The following is a 21,120-nucleotide window of genomic DNA, read 5'->3' on the forward strand; positions in this document are numbered from 1 at the left end:
AAAAATTAAATATACTTTTATAACAGAAAAATAATAATTTAAAAAATGTTCTCCTGTTCTCAATATTTTGACTTTCAAGGGACACCAACATCCCTCGTGAAACTGTGCAGCTCCATTTGGTTCAGAAGAGCCTGGAAGACGCACTCTGCTCAGCCCTGTTGTTTGCCTTCCTTAGATGGGCTTGTGTCCACTGGCAGCTGCGAGGATTTCAGTGACCCGGGAACATAATCCCCCCAGGCTTTCAGCAAAGCAGCAAAGTCCACAGACTTGGGTCCCTGAGTCCCACCTCCCACCCTGTGGTCCCACCACGGCTCGGATCTCCATCATTCTGGGTGCTCGATGCTCACTGCCCCCTTTCCCTCCCTTGTTACCTGGCTCCCAAGGCTTGCCTTGGCTCCAACCACTCTTCTATTTTTCCATCCCTCACACATCAAACTGTCACTGCTATTCTCTTGCAATTAGTTTTCAAGGTTTATTTTGGGGGAACACGGAGCCTCAGTTGGAGCAGAGAAATTTCCTTTCAAATAATAAATGAAACTTTAAATATATATATATATATATGTATCTTTATATACACAAAAAAGTAGAAGAATGTTGGTTGAAATATTTTGAGGGCCCCCAGACTACCCCTCCTAAGGTGAGGGTGAATATGCCTTGGAATATCCATCTTCCCCAGACGTCAGGAGGAAGCAGTCATCTCAGAGCACAAAGTATAAAACATCTACCCAGTGAATTCCGACACACCCCACACTAATGTCAGGTAACTCATACTAAACTGAAAAGGACTGATCGATGGCTTTAATCCTTAAAATTAAAGTGCCCGGCCAGGGATGCAGCAATGCCTCTCAAAGAGGAGAGGCGCTTGCCCTTCCCTCTGAATCATATTTTTAAGGAGTGCCTGATTGCCATGCACCCCAGTGGGTCTTGATCCACAGAACCCACAGGTTAGGTACCAGGAACAGCCTCAGGTAAATATACTGCTAAAAGGTATCGCCAAGGCCAACCAGAAGCCAGGGCGCGGCAGGAGAAGAGTGGAGATGTGCATGCTTCCAATAATTCTGTTTTGCATCTGACTGACTTCCACAGCTGCCTGCCCTCCAGCCCTAGCCCAGTTCTCCACTGTCAGTCTTGGGTCTGTTGGTTAACCAAACTGAATCTCTAATTGGTGAACTAGGCGAAAAAATATTTTAGGAACCTCTACTTCCTCCTTGCCTACCAGGCCCCTCTCTCCCATCAACAGTGATAAAAGCAATCACTTGCCTGCCCTGTGTCCTTTATGGTAATCCTACCAACTTGACCAGGTAAGCATTGTTCCCACTATTTTTCTGACCAGGACACTGAGGCTCCAAGTTACACAGCAGGTGAGCATCACCCTGCAGAGTGGGATCCCAGGACCTCATTTTCAGTCGAGAAAGAATCTCTCTCTCTCTTCCTCAACGTGTCAGCTCCTCGAGGGCAGGAAGAACCCATGCGCTTTACTTTTCGATCACCTGGGCCTACTACACATTAGATGCTCGGTAGACATATGCTGAATTGAGTTAAGTACTGCTAGTGTGTCACAGCATCAGGAGCACCCGGGAGCTTGTAAGAAACGCAGAATCTCAGTCCCAACCGAGACCTGCTGAGTCAGCACCTGCATTTGACAAGGTCCCCAGGCAATCGCATGCACTGTGAAGTTTGAGAAACTAAGCTCAGCACCTTCCACCTTCTTTAATACATTGTTTCTTCACACCAGTGTAAGGTAAACTCTCGTTTCTATTCTGAATCATCAAATGGAAACCATGCGTTGTTTTATGACCTGCAGAAATTCAATTCAAATTCTGGGGGAAACTTTACCTAAGAGATTACTTCACTTAAACTGCCAAGTGGTCCCCAATCTCAAAGAATTCAGTGAGAAACAGTAGTGCCCTAGCTAAGGACTGCATTAAAAAAATTCCCCCTTTAAGCATATGTTCACATTTAATAAGTTTTTATTTAGTGCTCTAAGGTACTATTAATCATCATCAGATTTAAACTAAAATTACTCATGGTTAAGTACCCCATTAACACTTGGAAATTTCTAAGCTGTGGATAACTATCATCGACAATTCACCTCGTTTCCTACAGCTATTTGTTGAGCACCTATTATGAACAAGGCCTCCCAGGGATGAGATGCTGTGGGGAATACAAATGGGGCAGTCCCTGACCTCCCATCTTGGCTACAAATAGAATGAAGACCAGGCACATGCTAATCAAACGTTTCTGTAAGTAAATAATGCATCAAGTATCATTTCCACTATTTAAATGTGAAACTCAATTAGATGCTTCTATGATGTAGCTGATTAAACTACTGGCGTAAAGCAGACAAGAATACTGAGTCATTGGGCTATTTTCAACACCTCGGAATCTGACCTCTCTCGGGAAAGAGATGTCGCCTTTGTGCATGGGATCAGCATGAGACAATCAGTGTGCCGATCACAATGCAAAAATGGACTCTTCATGTAAAGAACAAAATACATACTTGTTTTAAAAATTAAGAAAAAGGACTTAGCTCTTTGGCTTCTTAAGGTTCAAAAGCAAGACTGAAAAATTAACACATAAAGATGGTGATATGAAAAGCATATGCATGCATTATTATTTTAACCTTAAAAAATAATTAATTTTGAATTTGTAACCTAAAAACAAGCAGCAGTGTTAAGAGCCAGCTATAAAGATTACCAAGAGTTAAGAAAGATGGTTCAAAAAAATAAGATGAATTCAACCTAATAATGACACACATCAGATGAGGTGGGTCATTTTTTACCATTTTGATTATTAAACAGCCAGAAACAGAAAAAAGGGCCCAAACTCTTAAAAGAACCAAATGAGCTTAAAAACAATTGTTATTTTCTACCTAAAGATGAACACTTTCATCATAGCAGGGAATTTTTTTCATCACACTAGTAAAGCCTCGCTTAGTTCTTTTCTCAGCATGTTTAACTCTTTAGGGGGTACCATTTTACTAATAACATATTTGCTCTAGAATGTACTCCCTCCCCTCTGGCCTCCACAGGAGTCACTCTGGGGAGCGGTGAGAATAAAACCCGATCCTACATTTGCGCGCAGTGGGACAGATCTGCTAATAAATAGAGGCATCGGTTTCCTAGAAGAAAACGTCTAAAAGCAGCACATTTACAATTCTTCTAAGCCACACTCCACATCTCTCTGTGAGATGGAACACAATTATTGAATGTCTTTATGTTACACACTTTATTTTTAACTAAATGTTTAAGCAGACTGCTGAGAAATGCCAATGCTTCTACCGGTCCTGGTTTAGCTGTGCAATGACACACAGATTCTTTGCTTTTGCAAAATAGTGACCCAAGTCAGGATAACTCTTTTTAACATTATATTTATTTGGTGGCTATTATTAAATACATTCTGGGGTTATTTTTGGCAAATTCTCCCTTTAAGGAAAGCTTAGTGACAGAAAGATAGAGCCCTTGAATTTTGAACTGATGCCTCCCAAGGAAGGCAGCTCAGTTTCAGAGCAAGCCATAACTAGCTGGTCAGTTCACTGGTCGGGGACTAAGCTAGCGTGAGATAGACAGAGGCGTGGACAGAGTTGATCCTTGCCAGGAACTGCTTTACAGCTAGTTATCTTCGAAGTGCAAACCAGGAAGACCCTCCTATTAAGGAAAAGAGGGTTTGGGTTCTAAGCGATCAAGAATGACCAGTTCGTCTCCTCTAATTAAGTTAATTTAGCAACTACTCAATACTTTATCTGTAAAGAAAAAGGCCAACCAATTGAATGAATTTGGGGCCAGATACCAAAGCAGCAGGTACCTAAGATGAAATACGTAGAGCTCACCCCTCTCGGACCCTTTCTGAACACCTGTTGAATTCCAGGGCTTTTAAATTTCCGAGCTAAAGCCTCCTGGATACAATCCTGGGAGTTTTTAGACTTTCTGGAAGTGCGTGTGTGTATTTTTAAGATTTCCATCTTGCTTAATCAACAAAACTGGTTACTAATTATTTATGAATCACAGGGCTGAAAACAAACTTTCTTACCTTGAGCAGTTAAGGAGTGGCAGGGGGAGGAGCGGGGTTGGTTTTTAATTTAGCCCCCTGGTACCTGTCCCTCCCCCTGGTCACCGACCCTGCGCGGCTCTAGAGAAAGGTCAAAGGTGCGCCGCCTCCTCCGCTCGGGGAGGGAGCACACCTCCCCCCAACACCGCACGCTGGCATCCAATCTGGGGAGCTCCGGGCGGCAAGGCGACGCGAAGAGCCAGGCTACGCGCTCTCTAAGCGGCCAGGGGGCAGACTCGGCACCCAGTCCGGCCCGGAACCAATTCCGACCTAGGGACCCCGGGAGATAGCGGGCCCGGGGTGCGCATGCCGCGCTCTCCGGGGGTCCCCGGCTCCCCACGCTCCGGGGGGCGCGAGATGGGAATCAAGGAGGCCAATGGGCAACCTTCAATGCTGCTACGAGGGCACGGCCTCCATCCACCCGATGGTACCCTCTGAGCACCCTCAAATCCTTAGGTTCGGAGTGCCTCGTCCCCCGCCTCCTCTGGCGAGAGGCACACGGAGCCCACCGCCCGGCCGCTGCTGCAGTCCTGCAGGACGCGAGGTCCGGGCGGCCGGACCGAGGGTGGGGATGCAGACCCACCACCCTGCGCCCTGACCCCCGCCGCGCAGCCCCGAGCCCGAGCGCCCCTCCCGGCCCCCCACGTCCACTGCGCCGGCGAGCAGGTGACCGAGTCCCGCGACCTCGCGCGCACGTACCTCCACCCCGGACCCCCCGCGTCACTGGGCGCGGCCCCTTACCTCTGAGCGGGCCGGGGCGGCCCCGCGGGGCCGGGCGCCGACTGGGCCGGGGAGACGCGCCTCCCGCCGCCGCTGGGAGCCGAGGCGGCGAACGGGCGCGGCGAGCTCCTCCTGGGCGGCGGCGGGAGGCGCTGCTCTCGCTGCCGCCACCGCCGCCGCCGCCGCCGCCGCGGCTGCGGGTCTCCGAGCTACGCGGCCGCCGCTCTCGGGCCGCCGCCGCGCCGGTCCCCTGGCTCCTGCGGGAGGCCGGCTGCTGGCGCGGCAAACTCTTCCGCACGCAGGGCCGGCGGGGAGAGCCGCCGCCGCCTCTTCCTCCTCCCCCTCCCCTCTCCCTCCTCCTCCCTCCTCCTCCCTCTCCTCCTCCTCCTCCTCCTCCTCCTCCTCCTCCTCCTCCTTCTTCTTCTTCCCTCTGCTCCCGCGGCCGCCGCCGGCCGGGTCTGTCCTGGAGGCACGCCTGGCCCTGGCCCCGACGCAGCCTGGGACAGGCACCCTGAGCGCCGTCTCGGCCGATGGACCCCCGGCCCCCAGCATCCCTGGGCGGCGCAGACACCCGCGCGCCCCGAGGCCTCCCCCGCCTCCGCAGTGCTGCCAGGGATGCGCGGCGGGGTCCAGCCTGGGGTGCGGGGTCGGGACTGGGCGCGGGAGGGGTGGTTGTGCTTTGAGGTGAACTGGCCGAGAGGGGAGGCAAGCGGATGCGGGGCTGCCAGCTGAGGTCTTGTTAAAGTTGTCGCTGGGGGTAGCAAGGAATCTTCCTTCCTGCCTAGTGCAGACCCTCGCCGTGCCCACCGCTGCCACCCCACTGTCCCGTGCTTTGGGGGGCGAATATGAGACTGTAGTCCCCTCCACTCTGTCCTCGCGGGGCAGCTATGCGCGCGGAGCCAGACCCAGGGCACAGGGCGCGCCTCTGCGCGGGGAACACTGCGATTTATCAATGAGCGGCGGCGGCGACAGCGAGCAGTGGGGCTGGGGGGAGTGCTGGGAAGCTGGGGTCGGGGGAGACGCTGGCGAGCGCTGATCCGGGGAGGACCGCAGCGCCTGCTGGGGGGATGTTTCTTCCAAGGAGAACATAGCCTGTCAGGAAAATGGGTCAGGGATGGAAAGGAACCTGCTAATTGCCCCCCTCCTCGGCAGAAGCACTTGAGGGGGGGCGGGTGGCTGTGGCCAGGAGCGCGCACTCGGAACTCCGCTCTGCCTCTCCCTCCCCTCCCCCGCTGCCCTCCTCTCCTTTTGCACCAATGCAGGAAATGTTCCACTGACCTACATATTTTTCCAAACATACGTGACCTTTTTTTTTTTTCCCCCTCTGTGGGAGGAGACAGGCGAGAATCCAAGAAAAGGAGAAGCTGGAGCGGCGCGCGCGAGGAAACAGGGAGGCTTTCATGAAGGCTCCCGTAAACCCCGAACAGAGACAGATGCACATAAATAGTCTCGGGGAGCCAGGAGCTGCCGTTTGATACTCTGCGACAGAGACGGGTGAAAAGGGGAGAGCACTCGCCGAGGCCCGGAGCTGCGACCGGGTTCCCCTAGACTCGCAGACCCCCCGCCACCCCAGGCGGTGGCGTTCATCGCGTGGAGGCGCCTGGGGAGAAGCCTAAAGGAGGAGAGAGGTCCTCTAACCCTGGGAGGTCACCCCTTCCCTGACATCACATAGGTACAGTGCCTGGCGCAGCGCTCTGCGCCCAGCAGCCTTTTTCTGATGTCCTTCGGTCCCTGGCACATTCCGGCAAGCAGCCCTGGAAAAGAAAGCGCCCCCGCCGGTCCGTTTCTATCATGCTCGGTTCTGTGGCTAGAGGGAAGCTCCTAGGGCCTTTCCTCTGAACACCCGGCCGGGGCGGTGGACTGGGGGTCGCCCCCCACTCTCTTATAAGGCTCTTGCTTTATCCTCTCCCCGCTCAAGTTCAAGACAGGCCCTCTCCCGAGCAGACCCGACCAACAACGCCTTATTTGGGCATGCAACCCCACACCGTCAATTAGATCAAAACGCTCGCACAGAGCTCCTTTTTCCCCCCTGTAAAGTAGGTCATTCTCTTTATTTCCCACTTGTATTATTTTTGTCTAATTCTCCTCCTGAAACATAATCAGCTGCAAGGAGCTTTGAGCATCCTAAGAGAAGCTGTTATTCTTAGGCTTGCTTCCGACTTGGAGGGCTTTTCAAGGAGGAGGAGGAGGCATTTGGCACATTAGCGTTTTGAAGTCCCTCCCTTTCCAAAAGGAGAAGTTTTTTAAAAAAATTATTTTATTTTACTTTGTTTTTCTACTCCCTCCCTTTCCTTGGGGCAAGTAGGTTTCGCCCTGCCCTTAAAGTGTGGCCATGACTAATGTCTACTAAAGGATGAAGTTCTGTGCTTTTAAGCAGATTTAAAGCAGAATTTAAAGGCACCTCCCTTCCTTTCCTGCTTTGAAAGAGATTCCAGCCCCCTCCTGCTCCTCCCTCTTGGGAGCTAGTTGAACAATCGTTAAATGATCTTTTAGGAAACAAATGGACTATAGTCATAACGCATCAGATAATACTACAGTGCAACAAGTATTTTTGCTATGGTCTGTTTTTACCTGTTGCTCAGTAGGATATCCCACTAAATGTGTGGTTTCTGGCTTTCAATCATGGAGATGATGTATATGTAGTTGCTGTACTTATTCCAGACTCCATCCCATCTCCTAGTGTTACTCTCACTCGGGTAGGACCCCTGTCTGACCATAAGGGGGAGTGGAGCCTGCAGCACGGAATCCAATCAGGACTAGAGCACAACATTCAAGAATGTGCCCTTCCCCCAAAATTTAGAGGAGAGTTGAAGAGGAAAGTTTACCTTCTGTTCATTCTAAGAATTTGACAGTTCAGTTCCTTTTATTGGCTTTTGTGAAGGTTTGTCATGAATCAGGCAGGGCTTGGCCTGTGATGGATCAAGGAAACTTTACAGGGGTTTCTGTACAAGAAAGATTTACAATGTAGAGGCGAGGATAAAGATGAGGCCAAATAGGTCTGGTGCCAGAAGACAAGGTGCCACAGGAGTTCAAGGGAAAGAATCAGGGTGGACTTCTTAGAGGAGCTGACATTGGTGCTAGGGTTTTTTCATCAACCAGCTAACAAGTCAAACTAGATCATAATCTATGCATTATTCAAAATGTGCAGCATGGAGCAAAAGAACCATTTCAAAACTGCATTAGCAATTTGGGGAAATTCTCAAGTGTCATATGGTTAGTCCTTTAAAAGAAAGTCGCTTTATTAATTGAATGCTGCAATGGTGTATCCAGGAACCCTAGATATTTTTCAAAGAATCAAAATTTATGGAGGGGAGGATAAAAATCTTTAACTGCAGTCAATGATGTCAATCTTTGAAGATATCAGTGAAACAATTCATAGTGTTTGCAGTCTGATTGGGTATTCTTTTCCATCATAGAAGTTGAATCTGTGGCATATCCTAATTTAACACTATTTGTCCAATTAAATTCTCAAAGTACGCACACTGCAGGTGTTCATATATGGTGCTCCATACAGGCAAGAACGTGTGGGCTGCTGCAGTAACTACAGCACTAGCTCAGGGCTTGGGACCCACATTCGGTAGGTGTCATCAGGAAGTTAAACACAAACATTAGAATAGACAACAACAAGACAGGGTCCTATGCCAGATGATATCGTTGCAGTTTTTCTGACTAATCATAAGATAGAAGAGCCTACTTTTTTTTGAGGAATGTCCAGAAGCCCATTTATGGATTCTTACCTCTGAGTAGCAGTTTTTACTTCAAAATTAAAAAGAAAACGCAATACCATGCATTACTGAGTGGAATAACATCATGCTAGCGAAGAAAACTTGCAACCGAGGCAGAAGGGAAAGTTGAGTCGTACAAGGATGAAGAAGAGCCCTCCCAGCCCAGAAACCGGAGACCGACTGACTCAGGCCAGGGCTTCTGAGCACCTGTAGAAGGCAGATTCGAGAATGTCCACCCTGCTTTGAAATAGCAAAGTTAGTTTCAACATGTTGGTTCTGCAGAAGCTTAATAGCAATAGAGAAGTGCAGGCTGGTGATTGGTTCATGCAGCAGGCTCTCTCGTGGGCCTGACGATGCTACCAGGGACAATCAAGGCCTTGTGCGGCCTGCCTGGTAGAATTAAGACTTCACTTGACGTTTGTGCCTCTTAGATCATGTGGTTGGCAAACTAAAGAGTGAAGTAAGATTTCCTTACCAAGCTGGTCTGGAGGAACCAGGGAGGAAGTCTGGGCTGGAGGAGTCTGGAGGTGACAAAGCCCCAGAGCCTCAGCTAATCCCCTCTGGTTAATTGCAGTACTTCCAAGGACCAGGGGAGGAAATGGCACACATGTGTGCACGTGCATGCAAACACAACACATCTGAAAAAGAGATGGTAAGATATTGACTATATGGGCACTTGAGAATAATCTTCCCTTATAGTTAAGCCCCCCGAGGAAGTCCCTTTGTGTACATTTTCTCTAGTAATGAAGTTTGATTTTAGGCCACATTTTTTTCTCTTCTACAAGGATCTTTGACAAAAAATAGACTTGATTTTTTAGAGCAGTTTTAGGTTTACAGCATATTAAGCAGGATGTACAGAGATTTCCCATATACTCCTGGCCCCTCTCCCCCCAGCCTCTCCAATTGTCAACATTCTCCACCAGAGTGGTAGCTTTTTTACAACTGATGAACCTACGCTGACACATCATAATCACCCCGAGTCCATAGTTTACGTTACGGTTTGCTCTTGGTGTTGTGCTTTCTGTGGGTTTGGACAAATGTGCAAAGGCACGTACCCACCATTATAGGATCATACAGGGTAGTTTCACTGCCCTGAAAATCCTCTGTGCTCCACCTAGTCATGCCTCCCTCCCCACTAAACCCTGGCAACCACTGATCTGTCTCCATAGTTTTGCCTTTTCCAGAATGTCATATAATTGGAATCACACGGTATACAGCCTTCTCAGATTGGCTTCTTTCACTTAGTAAAATGCATTGTTTCCTCCATGTCTTTTCATGGCTTGATAGCTCATTTCTTTTTAGCACTGAATAATACTCCATTGTCTGGATAAGAGGATTTTTAAATTGACATTTTAGTAAATAATGTTTGCAGTAATAAAAGGTAACATTTATCTAATACTTATGTGCCGCGTATTTGCATTACCTCATTTCATCTTCATAAGGCCCTGTAAAAAAGTGATTTATGATTTCCAGGTGACAGATAAGGAGCCCGACTTAGAAAGGCTCAAGGTGTCCTCAGTCACTCTGCACATAGGTGGCAGAGCAGAGTTTGATCCTGCCTTGATGACTGCCAAGCCCATGCTCCCTCCCACCGGATACAGCTTTCAGCTGTGTCGGATGCCAACACAAAGATACTCGTGGCATCATTCACTTTCCATGAGATCTTGCTGGATAACAACCTGATGCCAAGGCAGGCACGTGCTATTACGTCGCTGTACATTTCTTGTCTCCATTTTCTCCCCTCAGTACACAGTTATTAATATCCTTACTCCATTCTTGAAGTGGCTGTCTTCCAAGTGCTTGAAATAGAATTCCGGGATGAAGGATTGGTGATGGCAAGAGCACAACACTTAGTCCTGATAATTCACAGAAGGAAATAAAGTCAGTGGGTCATTCTGTGTGTTATTGGCATGTTGGCATCTCGCCAACGGCACTGTTTGGACTTTGGTGACAGCCTGGATGGGAGTGTCCTTTTGTAAACACGTGTGATCTTCAAACCAACTTGAGGCCGCAGGTTGGGAAAGAAAGACAATTCCTTTCACAAAGGGAAAGTTTGGGTGCCAGTCAAGCCGCCCTCTCCTGGCTCACGAGAGCAGGACCAGGGGGGCCAGTCTAAGGAGGAAGCTTTGCTCAGCTGTTGCCTCTGGTCTTCCTTCTGGTTAATGTAGTAGCCTGCGGTGTGTCCTCCCTCCCTGGAACTAGATTGCGCTCTTGGGGAAATGTTCAGCTCCGACTGTGAGTGCTCCAAGGGCTTATTTAAACTACGCCAGCTTAGACGAACAGCTGTCATGGGTGAGCCTTGGAAGGTGGCAGGAACACCGGCTTCAAAGCATGTGGAGAATAGAATGGAAGAAGGGTCTTTTGTGTGCAGGGTGCTGAGAGGCAGGAGGGAGGGTTGGAGGGAAGCACCTTTGGGTGAGCCGTAAACGTGCCAGAAGGATGGGAGGGGTTTTTCAGCTCCTGCAATGAGCTGAGAGGGTTTCACAGTAATTGTAGAGTCAGAGCTGAAGCACATACAGAGTGGAAGAATCTCTTGGACTCAGTGAGGCGTTTCCTTCTAGCTCGACTTCTTGAAGGTGCAGGCACGCTGTGGAGACACGCACTTTCCAAGAAGTGCGAGGGACACCCTCTCAGCACAGGGCGGAAGGACAGCTGTGTTGACAAACAAGTGCGCATTGTCTTTAGCTGTTCTCAGCTCATGTCCCATTTAACTCAGCTAAGGAGAGGTAATTTAAGGTGTTCATTTCTGTCTGTTTGTGAGAGCACATAGACCCTAAATGGGTATTTTTGGTTAGTTTCGCAGCGTGGTTTCCATTTCTGTCTTATTTTTAAGATCTCTGACTTCCATGCAATGCTGTTTGAACACCTAGGTTTCTGCGAGACAAATGCAGAATCTACCATGTACTTTGCTCAGGAAGAACATTTAGTGATATGAAATTCATTACACATGGTTCACTTGAAATGAAAAGCTAATTATAGAAAAATGTTCTCCAAGGAGCTATTTATAGCCCCTCCCAAGTAGGCAGCAGGCTGGCATTTCCTGTATGGGCAAGCATTGTTTTATCAGTGTGCTTTGGTGCAAGGTTTTGGTGAGGAAGATGCTTTTCTCAGTGGCTTCAGTCTAACACTTGCATTGACAGAGAATGTGATTCTGTCATAAAGACAAGCTCGTTCAATGTTTTTAGTGCCCACGTGCTATTGCTTGTCACTCTAGACTTCTTCCTTTCAAGGCAAGTGAGGATTTGCCCTCAAATGAAAGATGCTTCCCTCATGGCAACTGGGCTTGACTGTATTTTTACGTTCCAGAAATTTGTAATTAAAGTCACTTTTCCTTTTTATGGTATTAGTGAGGTTCAGATGGTGCAGAGTGTCTATGCCTGGGATTGATCGAGTAGTAGGATCTTTGCATAAAGACTTCACTTGAGAATTTAAGATCTCAATCGATGCCATTTTGTTTTCTTGACCTTTAATAATTCAGACCAGTGATTCTGAAAGCATGTTCCTCAGGCCAGCAGCAGCAGCATCACCTGGGAACTTATTAGAAATGCACATTCTCAAGCCCCACCCAGACGTGCTGAATCAGAAACCCTGGGAGCGGGCCCCAGCGAACTGTGTTAACAAGCCTATCAGGAGATTCTGATGTATGTAAAGTTTGAGAACTACTGATTTAGACATTTGGTGATGACGCAGGTCGGAGGCTGTTCAGCTTTCACATGGCTTGAGCTAATTTTATTGTGCTTCCTGTGCCAGGCCCTGAGCTAAAAGCGTACGTGCATTAACTTATTTAGTCTTCACAGCTATCCTCTGAGGGCAGTTTTTTTTATTACTCTTTTGACAGATGATGGATTGGGAGCCTAGGGGGGTTTGTTACTTGCACAGGTAACACTGCTAGCAGGGAGCAGTTGGGATGGAGACAGGGGTGGGAACATGTTTTCTTAGAAGAAAATATAGGGGTAATCTTCATGACCTTGGATTTGGCAAAGGATTCTTAGATATGGTACCAAAAGCCTAAGCAATGAAAGAAAAAAATCAGATAAATTGGACTTCATCAAAAGTAAAAACTTGTCATGATACTGTCAAGAAAGTGAAAAGATAGCCCACTGAATGGTAGAAAATATTTGCAAATCATATATCTGGTAAAGGATTTGTATCTGAAATATACAAAGAACTCGTACAACTCAATAATAAAAGACAAATAACCCAGTTTTAAAAATAGGCAAAGGATCTCAATAGATTTTTATCCAAAGAAGATGCATGCGTGGTCAATAAGCACATGAAAAGATACTTAACACCCCGAGTCATGAAGGAAATGCAAGTTAAAGCCACAATGGGATACCACTTCACACTCATAGGTTGGTTGTTATTAGTAGGATGGCTACAAGACAACAACAACAAAAATGAAAATAACAAGTGTTGGTGAGGATGTGAAGAAGTTGGAATCCTCATCCACTGCTGGGGGGATTGTAAAATGGTGCAGTCACTTTGGAAAATAGACTGACAATTCCTCAAACAGTTAAACATAGACTTGCCATTTGACCCAGCAATTCCACTCCCAGGTACATTTTCAACAGAAATGAAAACAAATGTACACACAAAAACTTATACATGAATGTTCATAGCAGCATTATTCGTCATAGCCAAAAATTGGAAACAACTCAAATGTCCATCAACTGATGAATGAACTAAACAAGATACGGCATATCTATACAATGGAATATTTGGCCATAAAGAGGAATGAAGTCCTGATACATGCTACAACATGGTTGAACTTTGAAAATATTATGCTATGTGAAAGAAGGCAGTTATAAAAGACCAGTAACTGAGGATTCCGTTTGTATGAAAGTCCAGAATAGGCAAATCTGTATAGACAGAAAGTAGCTTACAGTTGCCTACTGCTGGGGGCATGGGAGTTAGGGCTGTGATGGATAAAGGGTCAGCGTTTTTTGTGGTGTTGAAATATTCTAAAATTGATTGTGGTGACGATTGTATAACTCTGTGAATACACTAAAAACCACTGAGTTGTGCACTATAAATTAGTTAATTATATTATATGTGAGTCATGTCTGAATAATGTTGACAACAAAAAAATGAAAAAAACCTGTTAAGGATCTGATATCTGCCCAGTTCTTCCTCTTGAAGCCTCATTTATTCATTCATTCAGCATCATACTTCCTGCATGCCAAGGCCCTGACCTACACGCCTCCTCTGCACCCTGCCCTCTCCATCCTTCTTCCTTCTTCCTGCTACCCTATAAGTAAGCAGGTCCCCAAGGCTCTATCTTCATCCTCTTGCTCTTCTTCTTTCTTGAGAGAATCCAATGCTGTGGTTCTTATGCCAAAGTCTTTCAAATCTTTCTCTCTGGTTCTGACAGCTTCTCCCAGCTCTGCTCCCACATTCCCCACAGACTGCTAATGTTTCCATTTGGTTGTCTCCAACCTAACTTGTCTAAAACTAATTCAATTTCTTCTTTTGCCTTTTCTCCCTACCCCAGATCATTCTCCCAACTTATGAGTCCTAGTGCAATTAGTCTCCCAACTCCCTAGTCCTATTAATGATGGTACTTTTCTTCCAGTTACCTGAGCTTGAAAGGGAAACTCTGCCTTTAAATGCTCTCTCGTTGTCTCCTGTCATTCAGTAACTGAATCCTAATAGATCCTTGTGTTCTGACGTTGCATTCACTCATCTCTTTCTGGCCCTTCCTGTTGTCTCTCTCTTCTGTAGTTCAGCCCTAATTAGGAATGTCCACTAGCATTCTACCTGGCCATAAGTAACTACAGAATATGAACTGTAGAAGAAAAAGCAGGCAGAGGTGCAGCCTACGGAAGGGCTTTGAAACTCCCTGCTGGATCTTCACACAGGAGATTTCACAGGAGGGTTGCACAGAAGAAGACGCAATCCAAGGGCCTGGAAAGAAGCCCATTAATTAATGAAGCAGGTCATCTTGGGGAAATTGAAACAAGGCCAAGGTTGTGGGTTTAGAGAGGCCTGATTCTGAGCCAGCGTGCCCTGGGACAGCGAGATCAGCAGTTGACACCCTGAAATATTTCTGTGCTGGTTGGTAAGCAGCCACTGTCCTGAGCCCCCTGACGGCCCTCACTTCCCTGCTGTGCCCCCTGACTCCCTGAATCTCCCCTGACACAGCAATTAGAAACTCTGTTGGTGGCTGTGTTGTCACCTGGCTCTGACTCTATCACCACCCTATCTCAGCTTCCATGTTTTTCCAGTGTCTGCCCAACCAAATCGAAGTGCCTCGGCATTCTGAGGGTCCGTCTTAATCCACCCATAACCTAGCTTTCTGGCCTATTTTCCTTGCTCCCTACAGTGCATTGCCTGTGTGTGACGTGCGCTACCCCAACACCAAGTCTCTGCTTTGCCTTTCCCTCCCTTCTCTGCTGAAATTCTCCTGTCCCCCAAGGCCTTGCTCATGTGTTACCACTTCCAAGATCTCGTCCCTGAGTCTTCTGCCAGAAGTGACCTTTCCTTCCTCAGTGTGATTTTTATGCATATATATAATTAAATATATTAATATTCAATTCTTATACCCCAGTGCCTTAAAGTTGTTGTATCAATTAAGGTCATTGTGGATGTAGGAGCAGAAACCCAGTCTGCTTCCACAGCTTGGCCCTCACGTCTCCCCTCTGTCTACCACACAGCCTCTCGGTCGGGAGTCTTGTCCACTCCACAGGCCAGTGGCTCCCAGGTGGGCAACTCCAGCCTTATACACCCCATTTGCCTACTTGGCAAAGGAAATTCCTGAGTCCTAACTCAAGCAGTGGGAGAATGGCATCCAACATATGCAAAATTCACAGCCTCTCCCTGCTGCTCCTCATACTGAAATGTCTTGTCTGAAATTAAAGCTCGTGCGCTTTGGGTTGTAAGCTGTACTGTGTCTGGGAGTGAAACATTTTCTTTAACAGCTTCTATTTTTTCAAAAAAACTGGAGACTGTTGTAGCTTTCCTGAACTGGTTAGCAGAAAGGACGGTCATGTAACCGTCTGTGCCCCGTTGGAAGAAGAGGGAAAAATCAGTGCTCTCTCAGGGGCTGCCAAGTGGGCCAGGGCTCACATTTTGTAACCCAGACACCAGACTGAGGATTTCAGAGTCTGTTCAGTTTAAAGGACCTCTTCCAGCATCCTCAGGGTCAAGGTGTCCTGGGCTGGGCTGCCTTTTCTCTGAAGCGCAGCCCCATGGCCTTGAGTACTGCACTCATGGTTAGCGGTTGTGTGAAGGAGACCTAGAAACCATTTTAAGAACCACAGGGTTTTTACTATGTGCCAGGTGTTATATGCGTTCTCACTGAATGCTCATAACAACCTCCTGCGGTAGATATTTCCCTATTTTGTTAAGGAAACTGTAGCTCAGAGAGGTTAAGCGATATTCCCAATGTCACCCCCATGTAGATCGGGAGGTGTCATAAGTGGTATGTGGCTTATGCTCTTAGCCTCGCCTTAATCCTTGTCCCTGATTTCCTCGGGGACAGCTTCCCGCTCTCAGGTCCCCCAGGCTGCTCATTGGCCACCTTCCTCTCTCTTTCTCGAGCCCCTGGGACTGGGGGCTTGGTGGCATCAGCCACCTGATCCTCCCAGCCTGGGAACCTCCCCACAGCATTTGTCCCCTTGTTTGTCTTCAAGGAGGTTCGTTTTCCTTTTAAGAACAGCTGCCATCCAGCCACGTCCCCTTCACGTCTGGTTGCACACAGGTCACCGCCAGATCATTTGGTGTCCTTGGAGCTGTCCAGGTTCAGATTTGCTAGTGCTAGGATTTGGGCAGGGGCAGACTGGCAACGTTTGGAAATTCTGTTGAAATCCAATGAATGAATTGAGAAGCCCAGGGCACAGAAGCCACTGGGGGTTTCATGTCAGATCTAAAAGCAGGCACTGATGCCAGGGAGCACTCTGTCACCATGTTGCCAGTCTGCATAGGCACTCACAGTGGCAGTGCTTGTTTTGGTGTCACCTCACCCTTCCTCCTGCCCCTTGTCATCCAAGCTTGCCAGTCCTATGTCCTAGTCATTTAGGTCAGGGCCTGTTTTTCTGCCAGAGAACTGTCTGCAGTAAAGGAATCCTGTTCACAGGTTGGTGAACTATTGTATTACCTTTCTCAAGTAACATAAAGTGTTAACAAGGGCTCCAGCATTCAGCTGGGCAGGCTGCGTACTGCACAACTTGGGGCCTGTAGTTGCATAGATTACTCACCCAGTAAAAACGCACTTGAACTCAGGAAGCCTTTAGGGAGATGATGCAAATGGTGGGAAGTGGGTACCTTTGCAAGGGGTTTCGGGAAAGGGTCATGTATTTTACAGGAGGGGACCAGTAGGGCCTGTGGCAGGATCAACAGCTTCAGAATACCAACCTGGCTTCAGGTCCCATTGTCACCCTATCCCCGCTTAGTACCTGGGTCACCTGGGCAGGTTAGTTAACTTCTCTGAGTCTGTAAGAGGGAGGATGAGAGATTCTTCCTCTATCCTCTGTGCTGGGGTGGCCCTTGGGCTGGCGGTCAGGCCTCTGGCTTCCTGCATTCTTCCACTCCTCCTCAGCCAGGAAAGGGACGGAAGGGGGATCAGTGACCCAGCTAGCAGATTCCTTCCCATCCAAGTTCAAATGCAAAGGGCTTTAGGCAGTTGGACATATATGGCTTTATTTTTATCATGATAAAATATTCATAACATAAAATGTTCCACTTTAACCATCTTTAAGTGTACAGCTCAGTGGCGTTAAGTGCACTCACTTTGCCGTGCAACCATTACCACCATCCATCTCCAGAACTCTTCATCTTCTCAAACAAACGCTGTGCCCGTTAAATAATAGCTCCTCTTTCCCCCCTCCTCCCAGCCCGTGGCAACCGCCACTCTATTTTCTGTCTCTATGAATCTGACAATTCTAGGTATCTCATATAGTGAAATCATAGAGTATTTGTCCTTTTTTGACAGCTTATTATACTCAGCATAATGTTTTCAAGGTTTATCCACGTTGCAGCATGTGTCAGAATTTCTTTCCTTTTCAAAGCTGAATAATATTCCATTGTATGTATATCCATATTTTGTTTATTCATTCATCAATTGATGGACACTTGGGTTGCTTCCACCTTTTGGCTGCTGTGAATAATGCTGCTGTGAACGAGGGGCTACAAATATCTCTTCGAGACCTTGCTTTCCCTTCTTTTGGGCATGTACTCAGAAGTGGAATTGCTGGATCATATGGTAATTCTATGGTTAATTTTTTGAGGAACTACCATGCTATTTTCCACAGCAGCTGAACCTTTTTACATTCCTACCAGCAATGCCCGAGGGTTCCAATTTCGCCACATCTTCATCAACATTTACTAATTTCTGTTTTTTTTGGTTAAGTAATAGCCATCCTAATGGGTGTCGCACATATATTTTAAAAATGAATGCTGAATACCTTCTCTTTGTTTCCTTGATTTCTTGGTGGCAGCCTCCTTTGATTGCTGTGGGCAGAGACATGGAAATTCCTCCATCTTCTCAGAAGTGACGAGATCAGAAGAGTCACTGAGGGTCCACTGCTGAGCTGCACAGGTGACTCAGCCTGTCCTGAGGCAGGGGACAGGGGCCGGGGCGAGGGAAGCACAAAGGAGGGGTGCACGTTCCTCCTGAGGGAGGCATCAAGAAGAGCTCTGAGAAGGGAATGGCTTTCAGCTCCTCCCCAGGAGACAGTGGTTTCATCCCGTGGATGTGTGTTTAGTAGCCCCATAAAAGCAACAAGTGTTTTCAATATTTTTTGGTCTAAGCACAATTTTGATACCCCACTCTCAGGAGCAATATTGTTCTTTCATCCAAAGCAATCAATGGCAATCTAGTGCTGGTCCTTTTCCTTCCCTCTTCTCCCTTAACTTCCCCTCCTGTCGTTTGATTTTTTCATAAAACAGATGCTGAGCTTTCACCAGAAAGAAATAAAGGGACCAAGTGTAGCCTGTATTCAGCCCGAAGAATCCTTGTGCACTGCTGTTAAGAAATCTAGACCATCAGAGGTTTGAGCGGGCGGCGTGGAAGCCTGGGCTTCCGGGCCCTGGGAACAGGCGTTCTTGGGTGAATTGCAGCCCAGGCTCTGTTCTTGGTTCCAAGCACAGCATCCCCCAGCTGGTCCCTGAGGTTGGGACGCTCGCTCTTGGGGCAGGACTTTGCCATCAGATGTCAATTATCTGCCATCTGTTCTGAGCAGCCCACTGGAGAACTTTTCCACCCGGAACGGCTGTGGCCTTCTCCTGTCATCGTTCCCCGGATTTTCCTGGTAACCCTCTCACCCAGCCGCATTTGTAGCTCCGTGGGGGAAGAACAGGGAAATTTCGCACACTTTCCTTTGAATAGAACTGAAACGTGGAATAATGCAAGAACCAAGAGGAGCAGAGCCGCGCTGTTCCCTCAGCAACCACTGGCTGTCATGGCCACATCCGCCTGAGAACACAGACCACCACAGACTCTCGGGGTCTCAGTAGGTGGTGGAGGCTGGGGTGTGCATCTTCATCGCCTGGCCTCTCACCCCAATGAGCATCTCTCTCTGACTGATGGCCCTTTAAGCTATTATTAAGTATCACACCTCGACTCTTAACCGATGAGAGTTGAAGAGGTGGATCAAAGCCAGTGGCAGTGTGCTGTAGCCATAGAAAGAAAATAAGAAAAGGCCAACTTTAAAGCATGAAGTTTGACTACGAACCTGACACACGCCCCCACAACTGCCTGCACCGCCCACTCCCTAACAGTCAGACCTGGGGGAAGGTTACCACAACAGCTGCGAAATGACAGTTCTCCAGCTCCTTTGTGTGTGGGGCCCGGGTGACCCACTAGGGCTTCTGGAATAAAGAAGTGATGCTTCCAGGGAGTGCGGGAACGAGAAGAGTGGCCCGCGTGGGCGTGGGAGCCGGGCTTGGGCTCTTGAGTTGAATTTATATCCTCCATCTGCAATTAGCCCATTGCCCCTTCTGAGAACATGAATAGTTCCCGCTGCTGTTAATGGGAATGCTGTTCTCACCCCAACGGGAGGAAAAACGCCCAGAAACATGTTTAATGGATTTTTTTTTTGGATACTTAAAAACATTGCAGTGATTTTCTAGTTCCAAAAAGGACATGTTGATAACTTTTCCATATGGCAGTTTTCTGTGATGATTATTAGTGGCTTGGCAATTTTTAATATTAAATTCCTAACCGTAAGCAGAATTTCGTCCAATTTTCAATCCATAAGACAGTTAAGTTTTCAGGGTTTTCAGGGAGGAAGTCATCCTTTCTTTTCTATTGATTCATGTCAAAAAGACACCTCTCTGTCCCCAAACCCACGGTCGTCTCATCTTTTCATAGGTGGCTTCAGGCTCATGAAAGACCTGGGGTATGGACGCAAAGACCCCGAATGGGCGCCTCGTTCTTATGGGTCCAGACTCAGGCACTGAGTCTCCCCAGGCTGCCTTTTCCAATTCCAGTAACATTCTGTGCGTCAGCGTTGCCAGGGTAGACGCAGCCAGGCCCAGGATAGAAACCCTTTTTTCCGTGCAGGGATGACTCTCCTGCAAGCAGGCCCACTTCCCTGCCCAACGACAGGCTGTCTCACACAACTTACAAATTCAAAACGCCTTCCTAAAAATATCAGAGAAGAATCTTACAAAATTATCTAGTGTCACTTGTTTTTACCCCACATGGGTGGTATTCACAGCAGAAGAAATTACATTTATGTACTTAGTAGAAGTAATGAAGATAATCATTAGAATGGTATTTGCTCTGGAAATAACCCAAATATGGGTGATGTCTGACATGAGAGCCTGAAATGATCTGCAGCCCCCTCCCCATTAGAATTGTGAATTTCCACCTGTAAAAGGCAGTGAAGGTGTGCATGGCAAGCCTGAATGACTACCTAATGTAAAAGATAAATGAAAACCAGCCTCTTCAGATGCCACTTTTGTGCCATCCTTTATGTTTGTGATTTTTTTCTTTTCTACTTGCCTCTGTAAATTAAACTATTTTCAACTTGTAGGGCTGAGGCAAAATGATGCATTTTTGAAATCTTGGTTATATTTATTTCCACTGGGCACTAGACGTGTCATAACATATCAACCTGCTGATGCCAGGTGATACATTTTTTCAGGAAAATCACTCCACAAAAACGTTTCTAGGATGGCTCTCTGAGCCAGAGCTTGCCGGGGGCACTGCAGATGTGTTCAATCTCGGGGATCTGCAGAACACAACCGCTGGATTGGTCCTGGCTCTTAGTTGCAGATAATGGCATCTACTCTAAGCAGGAGATTTATGTGGGGATATAGCTAGCCTTCAGAATTGTTGGGAAGGATGAAAAAAGACTGTGCAATAAACTGACAGGGGCAATGTCTGAAATCATACCACAGATCCAGGCTGCCGAGGAAGCCCGTACCTCTTTCCTGAACAAGAAGTTGCCGACACAGCTGGTGGTCGAGGGCCATGCCACCTGTGCCTCGATTGGTACTTGCAAGTAGATTGACTCTCTCTCCAAGTACATTCCGTTCTGTTCAGGATCCGAGTTACCCAGGCCTGTATCTAGTCTGTAGGCCCCAAGTCTCACCCTGAACCCTAGCTGCCAAGAAGTCTTGCAAACTTTAGCCTTCCAGCTCCTTCCTTGCAGGAAGGCACATTAGAACAGGATAGGAGCGGAGG

At 47.5% G+C, this 21,120-nt stretch overlaps 1 protein-coding gene and 1 long non-coding RNA gene across 4 annotated transcripts in view; one reads left to right on the forward strand and one right to left on the reverse strand.

The window, feature by feature from the left end:
* NPAS2 (neuronal PAS domain protein 2) overlaps nt 1–5,089 on the reverse strand; it is a 158,847-nt gene extending 153,758 nt beyond the window's left edge. For all 3 annotated transcript variants that reach the window (XM_070573479.1, XM_008523712.2, XM_070573476.1), the window contains exon 1: nt 4,789–5,089. The gene's annotated coding sequence lies outside the window, so the exon portion shown is untranslated. The remainder of the gene's footprint in view (nt 1–4,788) is intronic.
* A 1,222-nt stretch (nt 5,090–6,311) lies between these two features.
* On the forward strand, nt 6,312–20,480 carry LOC139075685 (uncharacterized). The gene is made up of 3 exons (XR_011526329.1): nt 6,312–6,439; nt 17,927–18,027; nt 18,378–20,480. It is a non-coding gene; the product is annotated as an uncharacterized lncRNA (long non-coding RNA).
* The last annotated feature ends 640 nt before the right edge of the window (nt 20,481–21,120 follow it).

Source organism: Equus przewalskii, chromosome 14 (assembly GCF_037783145.1).
Source record: "Equus przewalskii isolate Varuska chromosome 14, EquPr2, whole genome shotgun sequence".
NCBI classification, from domain to species: domain Eukaryota; kingdom Metazoa; phylum Chordata; class Mammalia; order Perissodactyla; family Equidae; genus Equus; species Equus przewalskii.